Raw genomic sequence first — 20,170 nt, 5'->3', positions numbered from 1 at the left:
GTGGGAGGAAATGAAAACACTGATCTTGGTGCCTCCTCCTTCCCCATTTATCCTGCATCCCTAAGATCAGAGATGTAAGAACTCGAGAGGGCTTGGAGCTCCTTCAGTACAAGCTCCCCATGTAATAATCGAGGAGATGAAGACCCAGGGGTTACAGCTACTACAACCACCACCACGAGTTTTACTCTTGCAAGCACACTCTGCCCCAGGAATTGTTTCAAATGCTTCACAAATGGCACCATTCTCCCCATTTTACAGAGGAAAACACTGAGGCTCAAGGAAATTAAGTCTTACTTGAGGCTATGCAGCCAACAAGGGGCAGGGCTGGAATTCAAACTCAATTTTTAAAAAAACTTAACTCAACTTCCAAACATTTCACAAATATGAAACATAAACCATCTTGTCCCCCAAGTGTAGTAAAATATTAAGACCACCACCCCATTTTGTTAGATACATTTTTTTAAATGTGTACAAGATGATTAGTCCTGAGGATGTGCGTGAGAGGGGCTATGACATACAGTTAGACATTTTCACAAGATTTTTTGTTGACTTACCCATAATCACATTTTCCTTAAATCTGACAAAATTTCAGCAACACTTGATTTGAAAGATGAAAACATTAAGATAACATGTTACCCTGAGAAAAGCTAACGCTTGTAAATCATGTTTTATTTGCCTCAGTTCAGTAAAAGACTAATTCAGTAAAGTATTTTGCAAACATCAAAAGTTCCATCAGGGGGCAACATGGGGCCACAATATATTTCAAAAAAAAAAACAAAAACAAAAGCCTCTTTAACCTCAAAAATTTCCAGAGCCACAGCTTACTCCAAAAATAATATTCCAGGAATTGTTTTTAAGAATTACTGCCAGGAATTCCATGTTCTATGAAATCTTCCCAATGGCAATCAGAGCTACGTAACAGAAGAATTAAGGAGTATTAAGAACTGAAGTTACACCTTGGGCAAGTCCCTTACCCTCTTCGAGTTTGTATGTTCTTATTTGTAAAATGGGGCTAATCCCACCTGCACTGCTTACTAGAGAGAGCTGGTACCAATTCCCAATTTAACACTCTGCTGTTCATGTAAGATTTGATTAAAAATACGGTTAATTCAAATAGATGGTGGCATCACCTGTTTGCTTCCAAGATCCTCAAGATGACATAAGCCCAGAAGCATAAAGCAGGAGATAACCTCCTACAACCAGAAATTTTCTTGATGTAAAGGAAATCAAGGCCCTTCCTCAAATGCAGTTTTCTCCTGTCAGGGATTAGGGGCCATGTGGAGACATGGCTCAGAACCAGTGGCACCTGGGTGGGCAAGCTCCATCAGGGCTCGGGGAGTCTCCAGTGGGTCTCAAGAAACTGGTCACCAATAACTGTAGATATGTAACAGATTAAACTTATGCATTTAAAAATGCCTCTTGAACTTATCATACTAAATGAAGTCAGAAAGCAAAAGACAAATACCATACGATATCACCTATATGTGGAATCTAAAATATGGCACAAATGAACCTATCTACAAAACAAAAACAGACTCATAGACATAGAGAACAGATTTGTAGTTGCCAAAGGGAAGGTTGGGTGGGGGAGGGATAGAGTGGGAGTTTGGGATTAGCAGATGCAAACTAGTATATATAGAATGGATAAACAACAAGGTCCTACTGTATAGTACAGGGAACTATATTCAGTATCCTGTGATAAGCCATAATGGAAAAGAATATGAAAAATGTATATATATATATGTATAACTGAATCACTTAGCTATACAGCAGATACTAATACACCATTGTAAATCAACTATACATCAGTTAAAATTTTTTAAATTAAAAACAAAAAATAAAAATGTCTCTTGATTAACTTTTTTGAATATGATTTTACAGACTTTCATGAAATGATGTCGTGCCCGGTAGTTTGCCTAATGACTTATTTGCCTGCTCTTCACCTTAAAGGTAGAAATTTTAGGTGTTGTTGAATCACTGCACGCTGTGACAGTACTGGTTGATGTTAACGACTCAACCATGAGTACCTTGTTTTGTACATCATATTTAAGAAAACTAACTTTGTATATACTGCCTTACAGTCTGTGATTTTACGTAAGTATACTGCTTTACAGTTTAGGATTTTATGTACATGTTTATCTCCAGAACTAATTCTGAAAGCATTTTGAAACTCATATCACTCAAGGTGCTTTGCTTATGTGAGGGCAGTTTTTTCACCAGTCTCAAAATGAGAGTACTAAAAATCAAATGAGTCAAACAACTTTGAGATTCCCATCAAATCCCCTGGTGACCTGATGTAAGTCATCAGCTGGGGTCCCTGAAGAAATCATGGGGTGAGACCAGGTTATTTAGCCTAAACTATAATATGAATTTTCAAAGGGGGCCCCTGGGAGATAAAAATCTGTTTAGCATTTTCCACAGATGTTATATATTCTAAAGACAGGGATGGGAAACCATCCCATTCCAGAAAATTCATCAGTTGGGGAGGAAAAAATATATAATGCTTAGTCAGAATCATAATAGGCCCAACCCTTGAGAAAAAAAACAGAGCATGGCTTCATCCATCTACTGAGTCAATATTTGCACATTCAAAACTTGCAGGTATAAAATGTACATATTTGCTTTGAAAAGAATTTTAGAGTTGGAAAATATTCTTTTCTTGGTGTCAACCTTTGCCATCTCCTGGCTTTTGTTCTACTGTGTATGAAAATTTCTCACAAGGAATTTTACTTCTTACAATTTTAAGGGTTCTTCCTATTGTGCTGAAAAATCCACGGCTAGAGACAAAAAAATTCTATGCCTCTGGGTCCCACCCTCCTCTGCAAAGCTTTACTTGAGATTTGATTGTGAGCGCTGACCCTCTGGCAAGGGGCAAAAGAAAGTTCTCAAGAAGCAGTGAGAGAAGGCAGAGCAAAAGAGGGGAAGAAGGAGAAGCCAAAGGGGAAATGTTCTATTTGTATTCGAAGAAAATTCTGTGACTGTGGTGTTGTGATAGAAAAGAGCTATGCTTTGGGCACAAGAAATAGAGGCACAGGATGTAATAAATATAAGGGCTACTTTGGGAGGAGCTCAGAGAATATTTGAAATGAGAGTTGTCCTAGACCCAGGTTTTATCTCCGGAGTTGACAGACGCTTTCACTAGGCTCTTTGGTAAGTGGCTTCAGGAAGTCTTAGCACCATTTGCAGCCTTCTTCTCAGGCGCCACACGCACACACACGTGAAAACAATGCCTAGATTTCCTCAAACACTGGGGCATTTTAACTTAATACATACCGAAATTTTCAGACCAGTTTTTGCATTTAGATGAGGGCTTTGCCCCTGTAATCCCTGCTGAGCCAGTCTTGCCCTAAAAAATGCATGCTGGTTCCCTGTCCGGGAAAGCTGGTCATCATCCTGGTGCATGCCTCCCAGCTCTCAACCTAGGGACCCACATGCTAGGTTTCACTGGGGTTTCCACCCACCTGAGTCCTCTCCATGACGTTAATTTGAACCCTTCTGAGACTGCTTCTTTCTCATCACCTGCCATTCTGCAAGCCTGCTGTTTCACCACAGCAGAGAACGCCAGGATTGCCCACAGTGATCCAACTCTTCTAGGAAGTTCAAAGAGGTAAAAGGCACCATCAGCACCACCTCTCCCAACCTTGCCCATCGCTTTCAGGAGTTTTTGCTCCCTTTTTCACATCCCCTTACCCTGTGGGGGGCACAGGGACAGCTCTCCACATCCAAGACCCACCTACTGACTCCTGCTGTAGGACCCACAGAGAAGCTGAACTTAGCATCTCTGGTGGGCATCTCCACCATGGTATTTGCTGTGTTGGGAAATAAATTCAAAGATGCACAAGACACATCCCCCCATCCTCAAGCCAATAACCATCAAGTGTCAAAGGTAACCTCACAAGTTAACAAGATGTTCTAGTACCATGTCCTCAGGCATGAGGAAATGTTGTAAAATAACTAGATTGTCAAGGATGTAGGTTTTATGTCAGTGGCCTTGTAGATAAGCCCCAAAAGTAGGTTAGGTGAGAGCGGGAAGTTTTTCAACACCAAGGAAAGAAGTTCAGCTGAACTCCATGGGTCTTTCACAGGCCATTGATAAAGGTTTTTAGGCAAGGGGTAACACGAATGATGTGTGAGTTGATAATACTACCCTATAGACACCCTACCAGGATATTTGCAAGGGAAGTGTCTGAAAGCAGAAAGGCCAGCTGGAAGACTATTTTAATTCTCCAGCAGGGAAAGCACTAGGGCCTGAGCCAGAGAAGGGCAGAAAAAAATTAAGAAATAGGAAGGCTTTGCAAAGGAAGAAGCCACAGGACAGGACACAGAATGGATAAATGCAGTAAAGGTGAAATTTCAATCCCTAGTTCCAGGTAGAGGAGTGGTACTATGAGCAGAAATCCTCTTTGAGTTAAAGTAAATCTGTCCCTAAGGCACCAAGAACCTCTGGTTTCCCCAAACGGAAATCACAGTGGCCTTCAGATTGAATCCTACTTTCTTCAGTTGTCCATTTAACGAGCATTTATTTAGTACTTTCTACGTGCTAGACATTAAGAAGCCAAAAATAATGAAACGAGGTCCAGACTCCCTAGGAGTTCATCAACTAGTTCCATGACTTACAGGTAATTATTTTGGTTTCCCCACCTCTAAAATAGAGAGTTGCCACTCAATTTTCATTCCTGATTCCGCCCCCCCCCACCCCCCGTAACCAATTATTATACAGCTGTCATTGTTTAAATGCATGTTCTCTTTGAACTATCACTAGCCACTGCTAGCGAGTAATAAGGTGTGAATTATTTATTATGCTCCCCTTTCTAGCTGCATTGTCAAGGAGAACACACAGCTTAAAGAACACCATTTCAAATGCAGTATCAAACAACACAGAGAGCCAGAGGCACTGATCCTTCACAGTTTTTAGCAAAAAGTGTCCTTCCCCACTATTTCCCAGATGGAATTTTGTGTACCACTAAGAGGATGGGCCATACACTACACTGTACTCAGAGCCACGGGCAGCAGGGCACATTATTCTGGAGCATCTATTTTATTTGAAGATTTGGGGTAATTTATTGATTTGAAATAGTTTATATTAAGACACACCAAAACATTATGCAGTAGAACATAAATCTGGCACAAGATTTTCACTTAAACAGGGGACTAAACATAAATTTAGTGCTGGGCTGCTTGGGTGCACGTGAAAGAGATTGAGGGAGCAGGGAGAGGAAGGTAAGTATATTGGCTCTTGAATGCTCTCTAGGGAAAAGCTTTGGAACCTCGATGGATACATCCGGGCCAGCCTAATGACTCATATGCCTCAGGATGAAAAAAACAATCCAGGACCACTCAGTGAGACCCAAAACTCAGACTTGCTGGGTATCAGTACCATTTTAAAACACCCTTCCTTTTCCCCTACATTTACTTTCAGTGGAGCTTATATGTGCTTTATAATTCTGAGCCTATAGGCTACCCATTATCAAATCAATAATTCTCTGAAATCAAAGAGCAAGCTATGAACCGAGTGACCACATCAGAGCTGACAGTGGTATATGTGAGGTTACATACTTGTGAAGATGGACACCATTATCTGCGGGACATGGTCCACCCCCCTCACCATCTATGAATCAGTGACGTGTCCCAACTAAAACATCAGCAGCTCAGATTCAAGGTTTGTACACACCGTCTGTTTTCGGTTTCCCCCACCTCTCAAGGCCCTTAAAGAACACAGTAGCCCAAATGTTTTGTCCCTCTAAAATGTCTGTGTAAATCTTGACACAAGGGAAATCGTCTCCATAGTAACCATAGATAAATCTAGATGGAAGAGTGGTTTTGTATCTCTTCACCTGAAATGAGAATATCTGCTTCAAACTGTATGGCTTTTTGATGCTAGAGATGATGGATTCAAAAGATTAAACATAACATTATTTAAACCTGTCCTCTGTGGCATTTAAGTAAAGTGGGCATACAATTTTCCCAGAGTTTAGCAGTTCTTGTGACTGATTTCTGGGCCTTTTTGCAGCTGGCCGAGCTTGGGTATAATAGCAGGGTGTCTTTAGCAGGAAACAGCTACAGAATCACACAGCTTAGAATGACCCTTAATGAGGTCCAGAGCAGAGCAGGCCTCCATCCCCCATGCAGAAGTGTTCACAGGGCAGGGGCAGCTCTAGGATGACTGTGAAGAGAGAGGGAGGAGAGCCAACAGCCAACAGTGCTCACACTGAACAGAAAAAGAGCAGAGCGTTGACAGAAGTGGTGGTCTCAGCAGACTGGTTTCCCCAGAGTACTGTGCTCCCACCACCCTTCTACTTGAAGGCATATTTTGGGAGGTGTTTAAAGTGCCTGGAAATCCTGAGTTGGAGGAGCTTGGTTGGGAAAGGGTGACCTGCTCCCTTGGCTCCCTGGGGAATTTGACCCACTTAGTCCACACTCAGGTGCAGGTGGATTCAGCCTCAGCCAGGAGCTGCAACCCCAGTGTACCTGACTCCACCCTGCCCTGCCCCAGGAGATCCTGGCAGCCACTCTGGTGCTTACAGGGCAAGCTGGACCCCAGGAACACGAGGCTCCTTCAGCTCCAGGAGCAGAGGAACCGTGGGTGGGAATGGCTAGCTGACTTTGTTTATAACTTAGTTTATAACTCTAAACTCTAGCTTAGTTTGTGACTTTAAATATTGAGCTATGTGGTATATGGCCTGCTTTCATACTGCTGAATTTTATCAAGCATGAGTAATCAATTTCCAAGAAACATCAAGTCAGGGAAGCACGTTAAACCAAAGCCTACTGGTGGAATCAGCAACAGCCAGAATGTGGGAACTCTATGGGACAAATAACAAACAGATTACAAGGGGGAGGAAAGAGGAGGCTGTAGAAACAGAGACTTCAGAAACCATTCAACCAGTGACACTGTACAGCCCTTGCTTGGATGGAGTAAGCTGACTGTGACATCATTCATGAGACAGTTGGGGTGATTTGAATACTGACTGCATATTTGACAAATCTAAGGAATTACTGTTAATTTTTTTAACATGTGGTAATGGCACTGAAGTCATTTTTTTGGGGGGGGGGGGGGGGGACGCAGGGCTCCAGCCGCTCCGCGGCATGTGGGATCTTCCCGGACCGGGGCATGAACCCGTGTCCCGTGCATTGGCAGGTGGACTCCCAACCACTGCGCCACCAGGGATGCCCTGAAGTCACATTTTAAAAATTACCTTTTAGAAATATACAGTGAAATACTAATGAATGACATGATGTGACGTCTGGGATTTGCTTCAAAACAACCTAGTGTCGGGGGAGAGAAAATATGATTAGATAGAGATGAAACAAGATTGCCCAGGAGTCAACCCCCGTTGAAGCTGGAACATGGGATATGAGGGTTCCTGATGCTACTCTCTCTGGTTTTACATAGATTTTCCTCCTTCTTGCCTGCCTGCCTTTCTTCCTTCCTTCCTTTTAGCCATATCTATACACCAGACTAGAAGAACAATAGGAGTATTTGGAGCCTAATGTTTTTCCCATGTTAAACAGGGAGTATTACCTATATCAAAACATTCACTATATCAAGACAGTGTATGAGGGAGAGCAACTCTGAATCCAGAATGAGCTTTAATTTAAATCTCGCCTTACCAGCTGGGTGACCTTGAGCAAATCATTAAACCCTGCAGGACCTCACTGGCAGTTTTCTCACTTGTCAAACCATAATGAAACCACTTTGCTTCGTTGTACAAACCAGCAAGAATGTTTGAAAAGTGCCAGGAATAGGATAGGTTCTCAGTACATAGAAGTTACAATTGATCATAGACACCAGTGTCCCCATTATTTCTGCAAAGATTTAAATTCTTTGAGCAAAAACAGAAGACATGATTCTTGATTTGAAAACTTTCACATTTTACCATTTAATTATGATTTTGTTGCCTTTCCTTTTACAGCAAACTTCTTCCTTTCATCTGAGACAACAGCCCTAGAAAATAGCAAGCAGTTTAAAGTTCAATATTAAATGTAGGTCTGATAATGAAATCGCCTTTGACTGTTAAATTTTACCTGATTCTCACACCAGTTTCCGACTGAATACTTTCTGTGTATATATTTATCCATAAGAATACACTTCCATCAGTTAGCATTTGTGAAATCCACCAGCTCTTGAGAGTCTAACAATATGAACGTAAAGGAGGAATGTTACCATCAACACCGCGTATCCTGCCTTCCCTCCTGGAATATGGGAGACGCTCCATTGGAGCTCTGCTTCCCTCACCTCTATGCTTCCTCATCACTCCAGTGATTCTCCCCTCTCTCTCCTGCTTCTTCAGTTTCTCCCTCACTAGTAGGTCATTTCCTTGAGTATAAAATAGACCTTAATACTCACGTATTTTTTTTTTGAAAATCTCTTCCTTGACCTTATGTCCCCATTCAGCTTTTGCCCCGTCCCTCAGCTCTTTATAGTAAAACTTTAAAGAATTGACTAATCCTTGCTTTCTATTCTCTCTCCAACCACTCTACCCATCTTTCATCCCCACCGTGCCCATGAAACAACTCTTATCAAGGACTTTCAGCCACGCCAAACCCAATGGTCACTTCTTTGTCCTCATCCAACCGCATTGTGACACAGCTGTCCACGCTCATCTTCCCACATCACTTTCTTCTCTTAGCATCCATGACTCCTCACTCCTAGTTTTCCCATTCCAACTCAGTTTTTCTTCTTCTATACCCAGCTGCTAATTATAGAAGCCCAGGACTAAGCCTTCAGTCCTCTTCTCTTCTCTTGCACACCACCCGCCCCACCATAAATCTCATCTAAGCCCATGGTGGGGTTTTTGTTTGTTTCTTTTTGTGGTTTTATTGGCCATGCCACATGGCTTGCAGGATCTTAGTTCCCCGACCAGGGATTGAACCCATGCCCCCTGCAGTGGAAGCACTGAGTCCTAACCACTGGACCACCAGGAAAGTCCCAGGCCCATGATTTTAGATGCTATCTATTCACTGAAGAAAATCATATTTTCATCTTCAGCCCTGATTTCTCCCCTATGCTCTGGCCCCATAAATACTACTATTTAACCAACATTCGCATTTGGGTGTCTAATTGGCAACTCAAAGCTACCATTTCTGAAAGGGATTCCAAATTTTCCCTTAATAATCTCCACCTCTTTAATGTTCACGGTGGGAAAAAAGATCTAAGGATACCTGTCGTTTTGCAAAAGTCCCTTTAAAGATGTTTGAGTCCTGTAAATCATTCAACAAACATTGTATTATAGACACAGCTGCATGCTGAAGATATCAAGAGGGATGAGATGGGACTTCCACCATCAAGAGGTTCAATACAGTATAAAACCATAGTTAAAGGCTCTGGCTTTGACATGTGCTACTTACAATTGCCTAAACTTGGCAACTCTTCTTGCTTTTGGTTTCCTCATCTCTAATGTGATAGTAATAAAAATAATAACTATACTTTTCTCATATGATTGTTATGAGAATCATATAAAGCAATACATATACAAGTGATTATTTCAGTGCCTGGTACATTAAAAAAGCACTCAATAAATGTTACCTTTTAAATAAGTGGCTAAATTGTATGCCTATCGTCACCTGAAATTCAAAGTGTCTTTTCCTTTATGCCTAGAAGGGAGACAGATATATAAATAAATAGGCAATTATGCAGTACACTTGAAAGTAACACATAAAATAGTATAAATTCTGAAAGGAAGTGTTCTCCAGCGAAAAGGCCAAACCAAATAATTGCCACAGAAACATCCACCTCATGGGATGTCTTTTTCTCTATCCTATTCTTACCCCTTTTAAGCTTATTTCATCTCTCAAGTATTCTTCATGAAAAAAGCCACCCCATTTTTAGAGGCATATTCATTCTTTCTTCCTCCTACACACAAGGGATCTGTTACATGATAAAGCTGAGCCAGCAGAATGACTGTTTAAATGCCAATTATGGAAAGCCATAAATGAAGCATATCATTCAGTTTCCTGCATAAATACTTTGCAAGCGTTCTGATCTCCAGACTATTAGGACTGTTTTTCCTCTCCAGGCACAAGCCCTGAGCCTTTAGAAGAGCGTCCTTTCCTTGGGAATATGGAGGGAAACAAAGGTAAGCGCTGGGAAGCAAGGGCACTCTGCAGAGCAGCAAGGCCTCGCTGGATCACTTGAGACCAGCTTTTTTCCATCTTGGTTGAAAACAAGTTCAGTATGTCACAGACTGTTTGAAATTTCCTCAGACACTCAATAACCAAGCTAATTGTCCAACCCTAGGTCCTCCTCCCAATTTTTGCTATGACCAAAGTTTAATATATCCTGCTATATATTAGGGATCACATATCAAATTTTCTCATAGCTTGTAAGGTTTTCTTGGACAGCATACTTAAGCTCAAATTACGTAGTATACAGATAAATTTTTTTACCAAAATATTTGCATCCACGTAAATTATTGGAAAACTGAACTCATCAAATTTCATATCAATCCTGAGGTGTGTATCAGAGTGCACTTTAAGGGTCATATGTGGAGAGATGGAGACCCAGAGACATTGCTGAATCCATAACAGGGCAGGAATGGGGTCATGGAGCCTGAGAGTAAAATGCTTTCTCCTTTTGTTTTTCCTGCAGGCCTTCTTTACCCATGCAGCCTAATCAGCTCCTGAAGAAGATCTTCCTGAAGAAGATCCTCCTGAAGATGTCTGCATCCTTCTTGAGAAGGAATGAGAAAAGACTGTCTTCATGGCACACATTTTGCTGTATTCATTTTCCCAGATCTCTTAAAGCAAACGAGTCCCTCTGTACCCCTCCCTTGCTTTATTTTTGTGAGGACTTTATTGACAAGTAAACTTTCTTGTCTCTATTCAGAGTCTATAAATTATGAATTAGTGTCTTCAGAGATAAAGGGGAGGATTCATTCTTCCATACATGGAAATCCCACAGCAAGGTCAACAGCACACTGTAACGCTCCCTTAAGCTTAATACAGCACAGAAAGAGCAGGTTCTATGTCACAAACTGCCTCACTGGGACCCAGGAGGGAAGCATTAAAATACCTCTTTCCAGATGGAGAAACAGACTCAGATGGAGAAACTTTACAGATGGAGTTGCCTGAGCTCCCACAGCTAGCGTGTGTGGCAGAGCTGGCGTTTAACAGAGGCCTGTCCTACTCCATGCCCATCCTTTTTCCCTTCTGCACTCCGGAAGACAAAGCTTCTCTCCTAGAGCACCTTCGGAACATCTGAACAGATCTGAAGATCTGTAATCTAACCCAATGCCATCCAGATCCCCTGCTCTGCTTCAACCCTCGGGCCAGCCTCAGAAATCCATTCGCTCCACCTGAGAAACTAAAGCTTTGCCAAGGGCTACCTCAGAGTAGGGCTGAATTCCTGAATGTTGACATTCTGAGTCTTTCTCAAAGATGAGGCAGAGTGGGCTTCCCTGGTGGCGCAGTGGTTGAGAGTCCGCGTGCCGATGCAGGGGACGCGGGTTCGTGCCCCGGTCCGGGAAGATCCCACATGCCGCAGAGCGGCTGGGCCCATGAGCCATGGCCACTGAGCCTGCACATCCGGAGCCTGTGCTCCACAACGGGAGAGGCCACAACAGTGAGAGGCCCGCATAACACACACACACACACACACACAAAAAGATGAGGCAGAGTTAGACAGAATCCTGGAGTCAGTTAGGGCAGAACTCCAGGTAAAGGCCAGAAACAAACTGGCCTTGGAAAATGGAAAGAAAACAGAGGCCCTGGAACCAGAAGACCAGATTCTCCTCCTGGATTCAGCATTTCCCAGCAGTGAGAACTTACAGTGCCTCATTTCTCTGAGCTCCAGCTTTCTGGTCTGGAAAATGGAGATTTTCAGAACCTTCTGCTTATTCAACATCATTACATTGATGATGAAAAGAAGTAGTGGGAGCAGCCTAGGTGTTCCTCAACAGGAAAATGGATAAACAGAGACATAGCCACACAATAGAATATTATTCAGCAACAAAAAAGAACAAATTATTTACACATGCAACAACACAGACGACTCTCAAAAACATTATACTAAAGGGAAAAAAAGACAGATGTAAAAGACTGCATGATTCAATTTATATGAAGTTTTCCAGCAGAAAAAGCTAACCAATAAGGATAGAAATTAGGATAGTGGTTGCATGGGGAATTGACTGAGAAGGGGCATGAGGAGATGGGGTGATGGAAATGTTCTATACATTTGATAGAAGAAGTGTATGCATTCGTCAAGAATGACTGAATGCAGACTTAAGATCTACATCTGTCACCATATGTAAAGTGTACCGCAGTAGAAAACATAATACGATTTTAAAAGCTCTGTAAATAAAAGAGCTTTGTACAAATGGAGAATTCCGCAGTTGCTTTATCAGAATACTAGTCCTCTTTATGTGACGGCTTGGTCGGACAACCTCATATGAGTGACGTGTGGTGGCTCCAAAAAAATGCACTTAATTGAGGTTACTCTCTTTTATTATCCAAAGTTTATGATTGGATCTGAACATAGGGATTTCTGAGAAAAGCAAATAGCATACAAATAAAGCAACACTAAGTTTAGAAATAATGAGTCATATTCTAATAGCGAAGTGGCATATGGGCCATTCCACAGCACATACACATTTCCTCTAAATCAGACTCCCTACATTTCCATAGGAAAGGGAAGTTGCTATTTAAAATTTAGCTCGAGAAAAGCAAGCAGCAATAAAAAGAATAATGCCATTTGTATTGAGTATACCAGCCTCTTCCAAAATGTTCTTGTTTCTGCTCACAACTGCCCTGCAAAGCAGAAAGCATTATCTCCATTTCAGAGATAAGAAAATCCAGGCTCGGGCGTGACTAAATTACTTGCCAGAAGACACATACCAAGAAATCAAACCTGTGTGTGTCTGACTCTATAGCTTCTTTACTCTATCCTGACAGATTATATATATTTTCCAGTCACACTTATTGCTCTAATTAGTTATCTTCTCAGTTGTAGGTAATTTTCTCATTACACAATAGTCATAGAAGTAATATCTAATATTTATTGAGTATTTATCAAGTATCAGGAAGTTAACATGTATTAAGGCATTAAATGCTTAAAACTTAGTAAAAGGGAGACATTATTCCCAGCCTGATTTACAAATGAAGAAACTGACCAAGAGGAGGATAAGGGCTTTCCCAAGGTCACACATGGAGCAAGTAGCAGAGCCAGCATTGGTGCCCAAGCAGCCTGGATTCAAAGGCCACGTGATCAGCCCAACCATTGCACTGTCTTTTCTCAATGGGTGAGAAACCCAAAGTGCAAGGCATTATACAATAGTACTCAAACCTTTATTTCAGAAAAGAGTGGAACATTTTCAACTTTTCTAGGAAAGGTCGGCAAGCAGAAGCAAGTTCAAGATTGTAAAACAACGTACATCTACTATTTCTGTCTAACTCATAGTAGCAGTTGGGGCTATCAGTGTATCTATAGTAAATGCAAAGACAACAGAACTTTATAAACCCTAAAAAGGTCACAAGGTCAGGACATGACACCATCATGACTGAGCATCGCCTAGAAAATTTCATTCTGGTCCAAAGATTCACCCCAAAGCCTCCAAAGAGTGTGTCAGATTCTCAGAGAAACAGCTCACTGTGCAACAATGGGAGTAGAAGGAGGGGCAAAGGAAGAGAGACTGTGAGCTTGAGAAAAGAAGAAACCCAGGGGCTTCTGATACTCTCCTTCCTCTTCTTCTTCCTACAGAAGTACTGATCTAAGGCTTATATTCCTATTACAGGGTTCTCAAATTTTAGCACGCATCAGAACCACCCGGACCAGGGGGAATTTCTAAAAAGTCCCCCACGTGAGGCTAATGCTCCCGGTCTAAAGACCACACTTTGAAAAATCACTACCCTGGGGACTTCCCAGGTGGCGCAGTGGTTAAGAATCCGCCTGACAATGCAGGGGACACGGGTTTGATCCCTGGCCCGGGAAAATCCCACATGCCGCGGAGCAACTAAGCCTGGGAGCCACAACTACTGAGCCTGTGCTCTAGAGTCCGTGAGCCACAACTACTGAGCTCACGTGCCACAACTACTGATGCCCACACGACTAGAGCCCATGCTCCGCAACAAGGGAAGCCACTGCAATGAGAAGCCTGCACACCACAACGAAGAGTAGCCCCCGCTCACCACAACTAGAGAAAGCCTGCACACAGCAACGAAGACCAACGCAGCCAAAAATAAATACATTTATAAAACAAAAAAAGAAAATCACTGCCCTGTAATATTAATCCCTCCCAAGCTTCTGCTTAAGTATCTCCAACCACAAAGGCCACTGAAGTGAGATTAACACTGCCCACTCAACAAAGCACGAGGTTATAATTTTACTTACTAACCATGAGGAAATGCTACCAAATGTTAAAGTAGAAAAACACTTTATAATAATAAATTCTAAACATATCTATTTCTGAAATACACACAACAAAATTTGCTATATTTCACTAAAAAATAAAAGGTCATACTTTATTTTTCTTAATGACCAGAAATCCCAGGTCAAAATTTTCCATGTGCAATGTTTATGCCTGATCAGAAGAAAACCCCTGCAGACCCAGAGGCTAATGCACAGGTTCTGTGTAAACGTTGACAGCCAGAGTCTCAGTTGAGCTCATTTAGCTTAACAAGTCTCTGGCTCCAGTTCACAGTGAGCAGCAGAGATCAATAAAAGCTCTATAATGCTTTTCCATTAGTCTCCAGACTTTCTTTGCTCAAAATGATAAAGGATGAGCAAGGGTCAATAGTGCGATAGACATAACCTAGAGCTGCTCATTAGAGCTTACTACATTTACATAGAATTAAGTGGCACATTCTAGGAGGTTTCTGTGTTTTTCTGGGGTCATTTTGGGGAGATCCCTCTTCCCTGGTTTATCACCAGTTCACCAAATCCTAGGCTGAAAGAGGTCTTAGAAACCATTTGATTTAACTTCTCATCAGCCTATGTTGTAAGATTCTTACCTACAATGCTCTTAGGAGATGTAAGTATGACAGTCATCAAAAAGGTGAAGACATGGACTTCCCTGGTGGCGCAGTGGTTAAGAATCCGCCTGCCAATGCAGGGCACACGGGTTCGAGCCCTGGTCCGCAAAGATCCCACAGGCTGTGGAGCAACTAAGCCCGTGCAGCACAACTACTGAGCCCACGTGCCACAACTACTGAAGCCCGAGTGCCTAGAGTCCATCCTCTGCAACAAGAGAAGCCACTGCAATGAGAAGCCCCTGCACCACAACGAAGAGGAGCCCCTACTTGCCACAACTAGAGAAAGCCCACACACAGCAACGAAGACCAAACGCAGCCAAAAATAAATTAATTTTTTTTAAAAAGGTGAAGATTTGTCAACAATTGGTGAATTGAAGGCCTTATGAGTATTAATTATATGAATCTTGCAACTTGTCTGTTGATTTCAAATTTTTCAAAATAAAATTTTGGGAAAAAATGTGGAGAAAAAAAAGGTGAAGACAGAGATCTTCAAGACTTCTCATTCAGAGCAACTTTACCTGGCTTCCTGACCTATTCTTCAATGATAGGATTATTGTTTAAAATAAATCCTTCAAAACTATGGTATCTAAAACAGGCTTGGAAGGGAGTCAAAATTGCTCAACTAATTCATGTCACAAAAATAAAACTCCGTGAAGGGAGGAAATCAGCCTGTTTGTCACCACTGTATGCCAGAGTGGGCACAGCTGGACATAAGTTCTCAATAAATATTAATTGGATAAATTAATGAGTGAATGAGACCATCATAGGTAGTCATAGCTGCAATAACATTTTGTAACTTTCCAGAATAACCCTAAATGACTTGTTCAATCGCTGAGGATCCCACAATCCTCAGATTGGGCTTGAGATCAGAAAGAACTGTGTTTTATACCTAAAACACCTGCTAGAGATACCAAAGGGACATTTAAAACAGTCAGAGGAAACTTAAAGTGTGTTAAGCCATAGATGCAAATATGAAACTTTAAATTAGTGTTGTGAAATTTTTGGAATTTTAAATTTTAGTTGGATCCTAACAAGACTATCTGTGTATATGAACATGAAATCTACTCAGAAAGAAAACTGAAGCCTTAGTTAACACATTTAACTTTAGATTGTAATTTTGCCACTTAAAGAAAAACTTCCAGGGCTTCCCTGGTGGCTCAGTGGTTGAGAGTCCGCCTGCCGATACAGGGGACACACGTTCGTGCCCCGGTCCGGGAGGATCCCATGTGCCGCAGAGCGGCTGGACCCGTGGGCCATGGCCGCTGGGCCTGCGCGTCCGGAGCCTGTGCTCCGCGGCGGGAGAGGCCACGGCAGTGAGAGGCCCGCGTACAGCAAAAATTAAATTAAATTAAATTTAAAAGTTCAAAAAAGAAATACACCCCAGAGTGAAACCTTATTTTAGCCCTAAAGGAGCTGGATGATGTGACAATATACATTTTTAATGTAATTCAATAAAAATCACTTAGTGCCATCCCCCATTTTCCCCTGAGCTTCTCAATATGCTTCTTGGTCTAAAAGCTTTCAGAATTAATACAATACTAGAGGAAAATGTTGAATTGTGCTTTAATTTTATATTTGACATGGACCGAGTATCTTTGGCCACGCCAATTAAGCTCCTTGGGCTTAATATGTCCATCAGTTAACTTTCTTATTAAATGGAGTTATACTTGTTCTGTTTTCTTAATGGGATGCTGTAATAAAAAGGAAAAATATTGTGAATTTTCTATAAGTATAAAATGTATTTTCTCAATTTACTTCAATAAGCACAGGGATTGACAACCATAATGCAAGACACTAAGCCAGGTAGGAAGGATGCTGGGTTAACCAAGACATAATTCCTGGACATTACTAAGCTTTATTCATATTTGGGGTTTAGAATAAGAGTTTAATAAAAGAAGTGCAAGACGTGTAAACTGAAGATTACAAGACACTGTTGGAAAAAATTAAAGAAGATCTAAATGAATGGAAAGACAGCTCATGTTCATGGATAGGAAGTCTTAATATTGTTAAGATGGCTTACTCCGCAAATTGACATACAGATTCAATCCGTAGAAAGGGATATAAAATCCCTATCAAAATTTTAGCTGCCTTTTTCACAGAAATTGACAATCTGCTTCTAAAATTCATATGAAAATGCAAGGGATCCAGAATAAGAGAAGAACAAAACAGGAAAACCAATACTTTCCAATTTTAAAACCTTTTACAGTAAACCTACAGTAATCAAAACAGTATGATATTGCATAAGGCTATATATATTGATCAACGGAATAGAATTGAGTGTCCAGTAATAATCCCTTACATTTATGTTGTCAGTTTGGGCTGCTATAACAAAAATATCATAAACTAGGTGGCCTATAAACAACAGAAATTTATTTCTCACTGTTCTGGAGGCTGACGTCCAATATCAGAGTATTACTATGGTTGAGTTCTTAAAAGGGCCCTCTTCCAAATTGCAGACTGCTCACTTCTTACTGTGTTCTCACAGAATGAAAAAACAGCTATCTAGCTCTCTGGTCTCTTTTTATAAGGGCACTAATCCCATTCATGAGGGAGCTACCTCTTGCCCTAATCACCTCCCAAAGTCCCTAATTCAAAATACTATCACACTGGGGATTAGATTTCACAGTATGAATGTTGGGGGACACAAACATTCAGTCCATACAAATGGTCAGTTGATGTTGGCAAGGGTGCTAAGACAATTCAATGGAGAAAAGACAGTCTTTTCAACAAACGGTGCTGGGACAACTTGATATCCACATGCAAAAGAATGAATTTGGATACCTACCTCACACCATGCACAAAAATTAATTCAAAATGGATCATACACCTAAATGTAAAATCTAAAATTCTAAAAATCCAAAAAGAAAACATAAGAGTAAATATTCATGACCTTGGGTTAGCAATGGTTTCTTACATACAACACCAAAAGAACAAGAGATCAAAGAAAAAAAGATAAATTAGACTTTATCAAATTATTAAAAAACTTTTATGCTTCAAAGAACAGCATTAAGAAAGTGAAGGTGCTTTGTGACCACCTAGAGGGGTGGGATAGGGAGGGTGGGAGGAAGACGCAAGAGGGAGGGGATATGGAGAGACATGTATACATATAGCTGACTCACTTTGTTATACAGCAGAAACTAACACAACATTGTAAAGCAATTACACTCCAATAAAGATGTTAACAAAATAAAATAAATAGAATAAAATAAGAAAAAAGAAAGTGAAAAGACAACCCACTGAATGGGAGAAAATGTTTTCAAATTATATACGGACAAAGGACTTATATCCAACTCAACAATAAAAAGATACAATTAAATAACCAAATTTAAAAGATGGGCAAAAAATTGAATATACATTTGTCTAAAGATGTCAAATAATGAATTAATTTATGAAAAATTGCTTAGTATTATGATTCATTAAGGAAATGCAAATCAAAACCACAATGAGATGCCACTTCACACCCACCAGAATGGCTAAAATCACAAAGACAAACAATAACAAGTGTTGGCCAGGATGTGAAAAAAATTGGAACCTTCATACATTACTGGTGGGAATGTAAAATTTTGCACCCACCTTAGAAAATAGTTTTGCAGTACTTCAAAAAGTTAAACAGAGTTATGACCCTTCAAAAAGTTAAACTGAGTTATGACTCAGTCATTCCACTCCTAGGTTTATACAAAAGAGAAATAAAAACATACATCCACCAAAAAATGTGTACAAAAACCTTCACAATACTTCAAAAGTAGAAACAACTCAAATGCCCATCAAATGATGAATGGATAAATCAAATGTGGTATAGTCACACAATAGAATATTATTCAGCAATAAAAATGAATGGATAACTGATACATGCTGTAATAGGGAAGAACATTTTGTATTCTATTACAAGTTAATCACTAAAGGGATGTTGCCTATAAGCTTAAATTATACATAAGGGTCCATTGCTGGGAACCTTGCTTCCTCTGTAATGAGCATTAAGCTAAAATACCTTTGTTTAGCTCACAGGAAACATCCTGACCAGGTCCAGCTGTGAATGACTGCAGGGAGGAAGAAATGAACACATCCTCTTTGGAGGCTGATGGGAACCAGGAAGTGTTTGACTTTACTCCCTCCCCTTTTAGTATAAAAGGAGCCTGAATTCTAACTCAGGCAATATGGTTCTTTGGGGCACGAGCCTACCATCTTCTTGGTTAGCTGGCTTTCCGAATAAAACCATTATTCCTTGCCCCAGCAACTCGTCTCTCAATTATTAGCCTGTCGTGCCACGAGCAGTATCAGCTTAGACTCAGTAACAATGCTACAACATAAGTGAACCTTAAAAATGTTATGCCAAATAAAAGTAATCATTCACAAAAGACCACATATTGTATGATTCCACTTACATGAAACGTCCAGAATAGGCAAACCTATAGAGACAGAAAGTTGAGTAGTAGTTGCCTAGGGCTGGAGGTGGGGGTGAGAAAATGGGACATGACTGCTAATAAATATGAAATTTCTTCTTGGGATCATGAAAATATTCTGGAATTAGGTAGTGATGATGGTTTCACAACTCTGTGGACACACTAAAAACCACTGAATTGCATCTTATAAATGAGTGAATTAAATGTATGTGAATTATATCTCAATAATGCTGTTTTTAAAAAAATAATAGGTAGAAGAAAATGACAGCCATTTAAAAAATAAAAAGATGAAGTGGTCAATATAAACTTTTAGTGGCTAGTTATGGTGAGATTCTGTTTTAATTTACACAGGCAATGGCATGCTGTATCTGCCTGATATTTAAAAGTCTAGTCCTGCTGGGAAGAATTTCTTGGTTGATTAATACATGGTTCGTGAGATGCTTCACCAAATTCTCCTGATGCCTCACATACAGCTGTCATACAAATTTCAAATACAGGTCACTAGATTAGATATTAGAGACTGGGACAGATGACCCAAAAAGGACCACGGCTTCATTTCCAGTTGCCATTGTGTTTCCATGAGCTTCTTTTCCTGTTGTTTACTCTTGACATCTGCATTTTCTTGTTGCCTTATTTTCACTCTGGATTTGTTCTTTTTATCCCTAATACAATCCTGGCCCCAAAATTTAATTTCACAGTAATTAAAAATAACTTCACAATGAATGCCAAATTCTCCACAGAAAAATGTCACAACATTACGGCAGCTATGAATTTGAGTCAGAGAAAGAGGTTTTGTTGAAGATGGG

The 20,170-nt window shown here is 40.6% G+C and overlaps 1 pseudogene across 1 annotated transcript in view; it reads left to right on the top strand.

The window, feature by feature from the left end:
- Positions 1 to 3,799: 3,799 nt before the first annotated feature.
- The window catches only part of LOC112412039 (uncharacterized), a 33,611-nt pseudogene continuing 17,240 nt past the window's right edge, over positions 3,800 to 20,170 (top strand). Inside the window, exon 1 of the transcript XR_003005725.1 lies at positions 3,800 to 3,886. The product of XR_003005725.1 is annotated as an uncharacterized LOC112412039 (transcript). The remainder of the gene's footprint in view (positions 3,887 to 20,170) is intronic.

The sequence above is a fragment of the Neophocaena asiaeorientalis genome, unplaced genomic scaffold (genome assembly GCF_003031525.2).
Source record: "Neophocaena asiaeorientalis asiaeorientalis breed wild unplaced genomic scaffold, Neophocaena_asiaeorientalis_V1.1 scaffold395, whole genome shotgun sequence".
Classification (NCBI taxonomy): domain Eukaryota; kingdom Metazoa; phylum Chordata; class Mammalia; order Artiodactyla; family Phocoenidae; genus Neophocaena; species Neophocaena asiaeorientalis.
The sequence above is the reverse complement of the archived record's forward strand: the minus strand, read 5'-3'. Positions and strand labels throughout refer to the sequence as shown.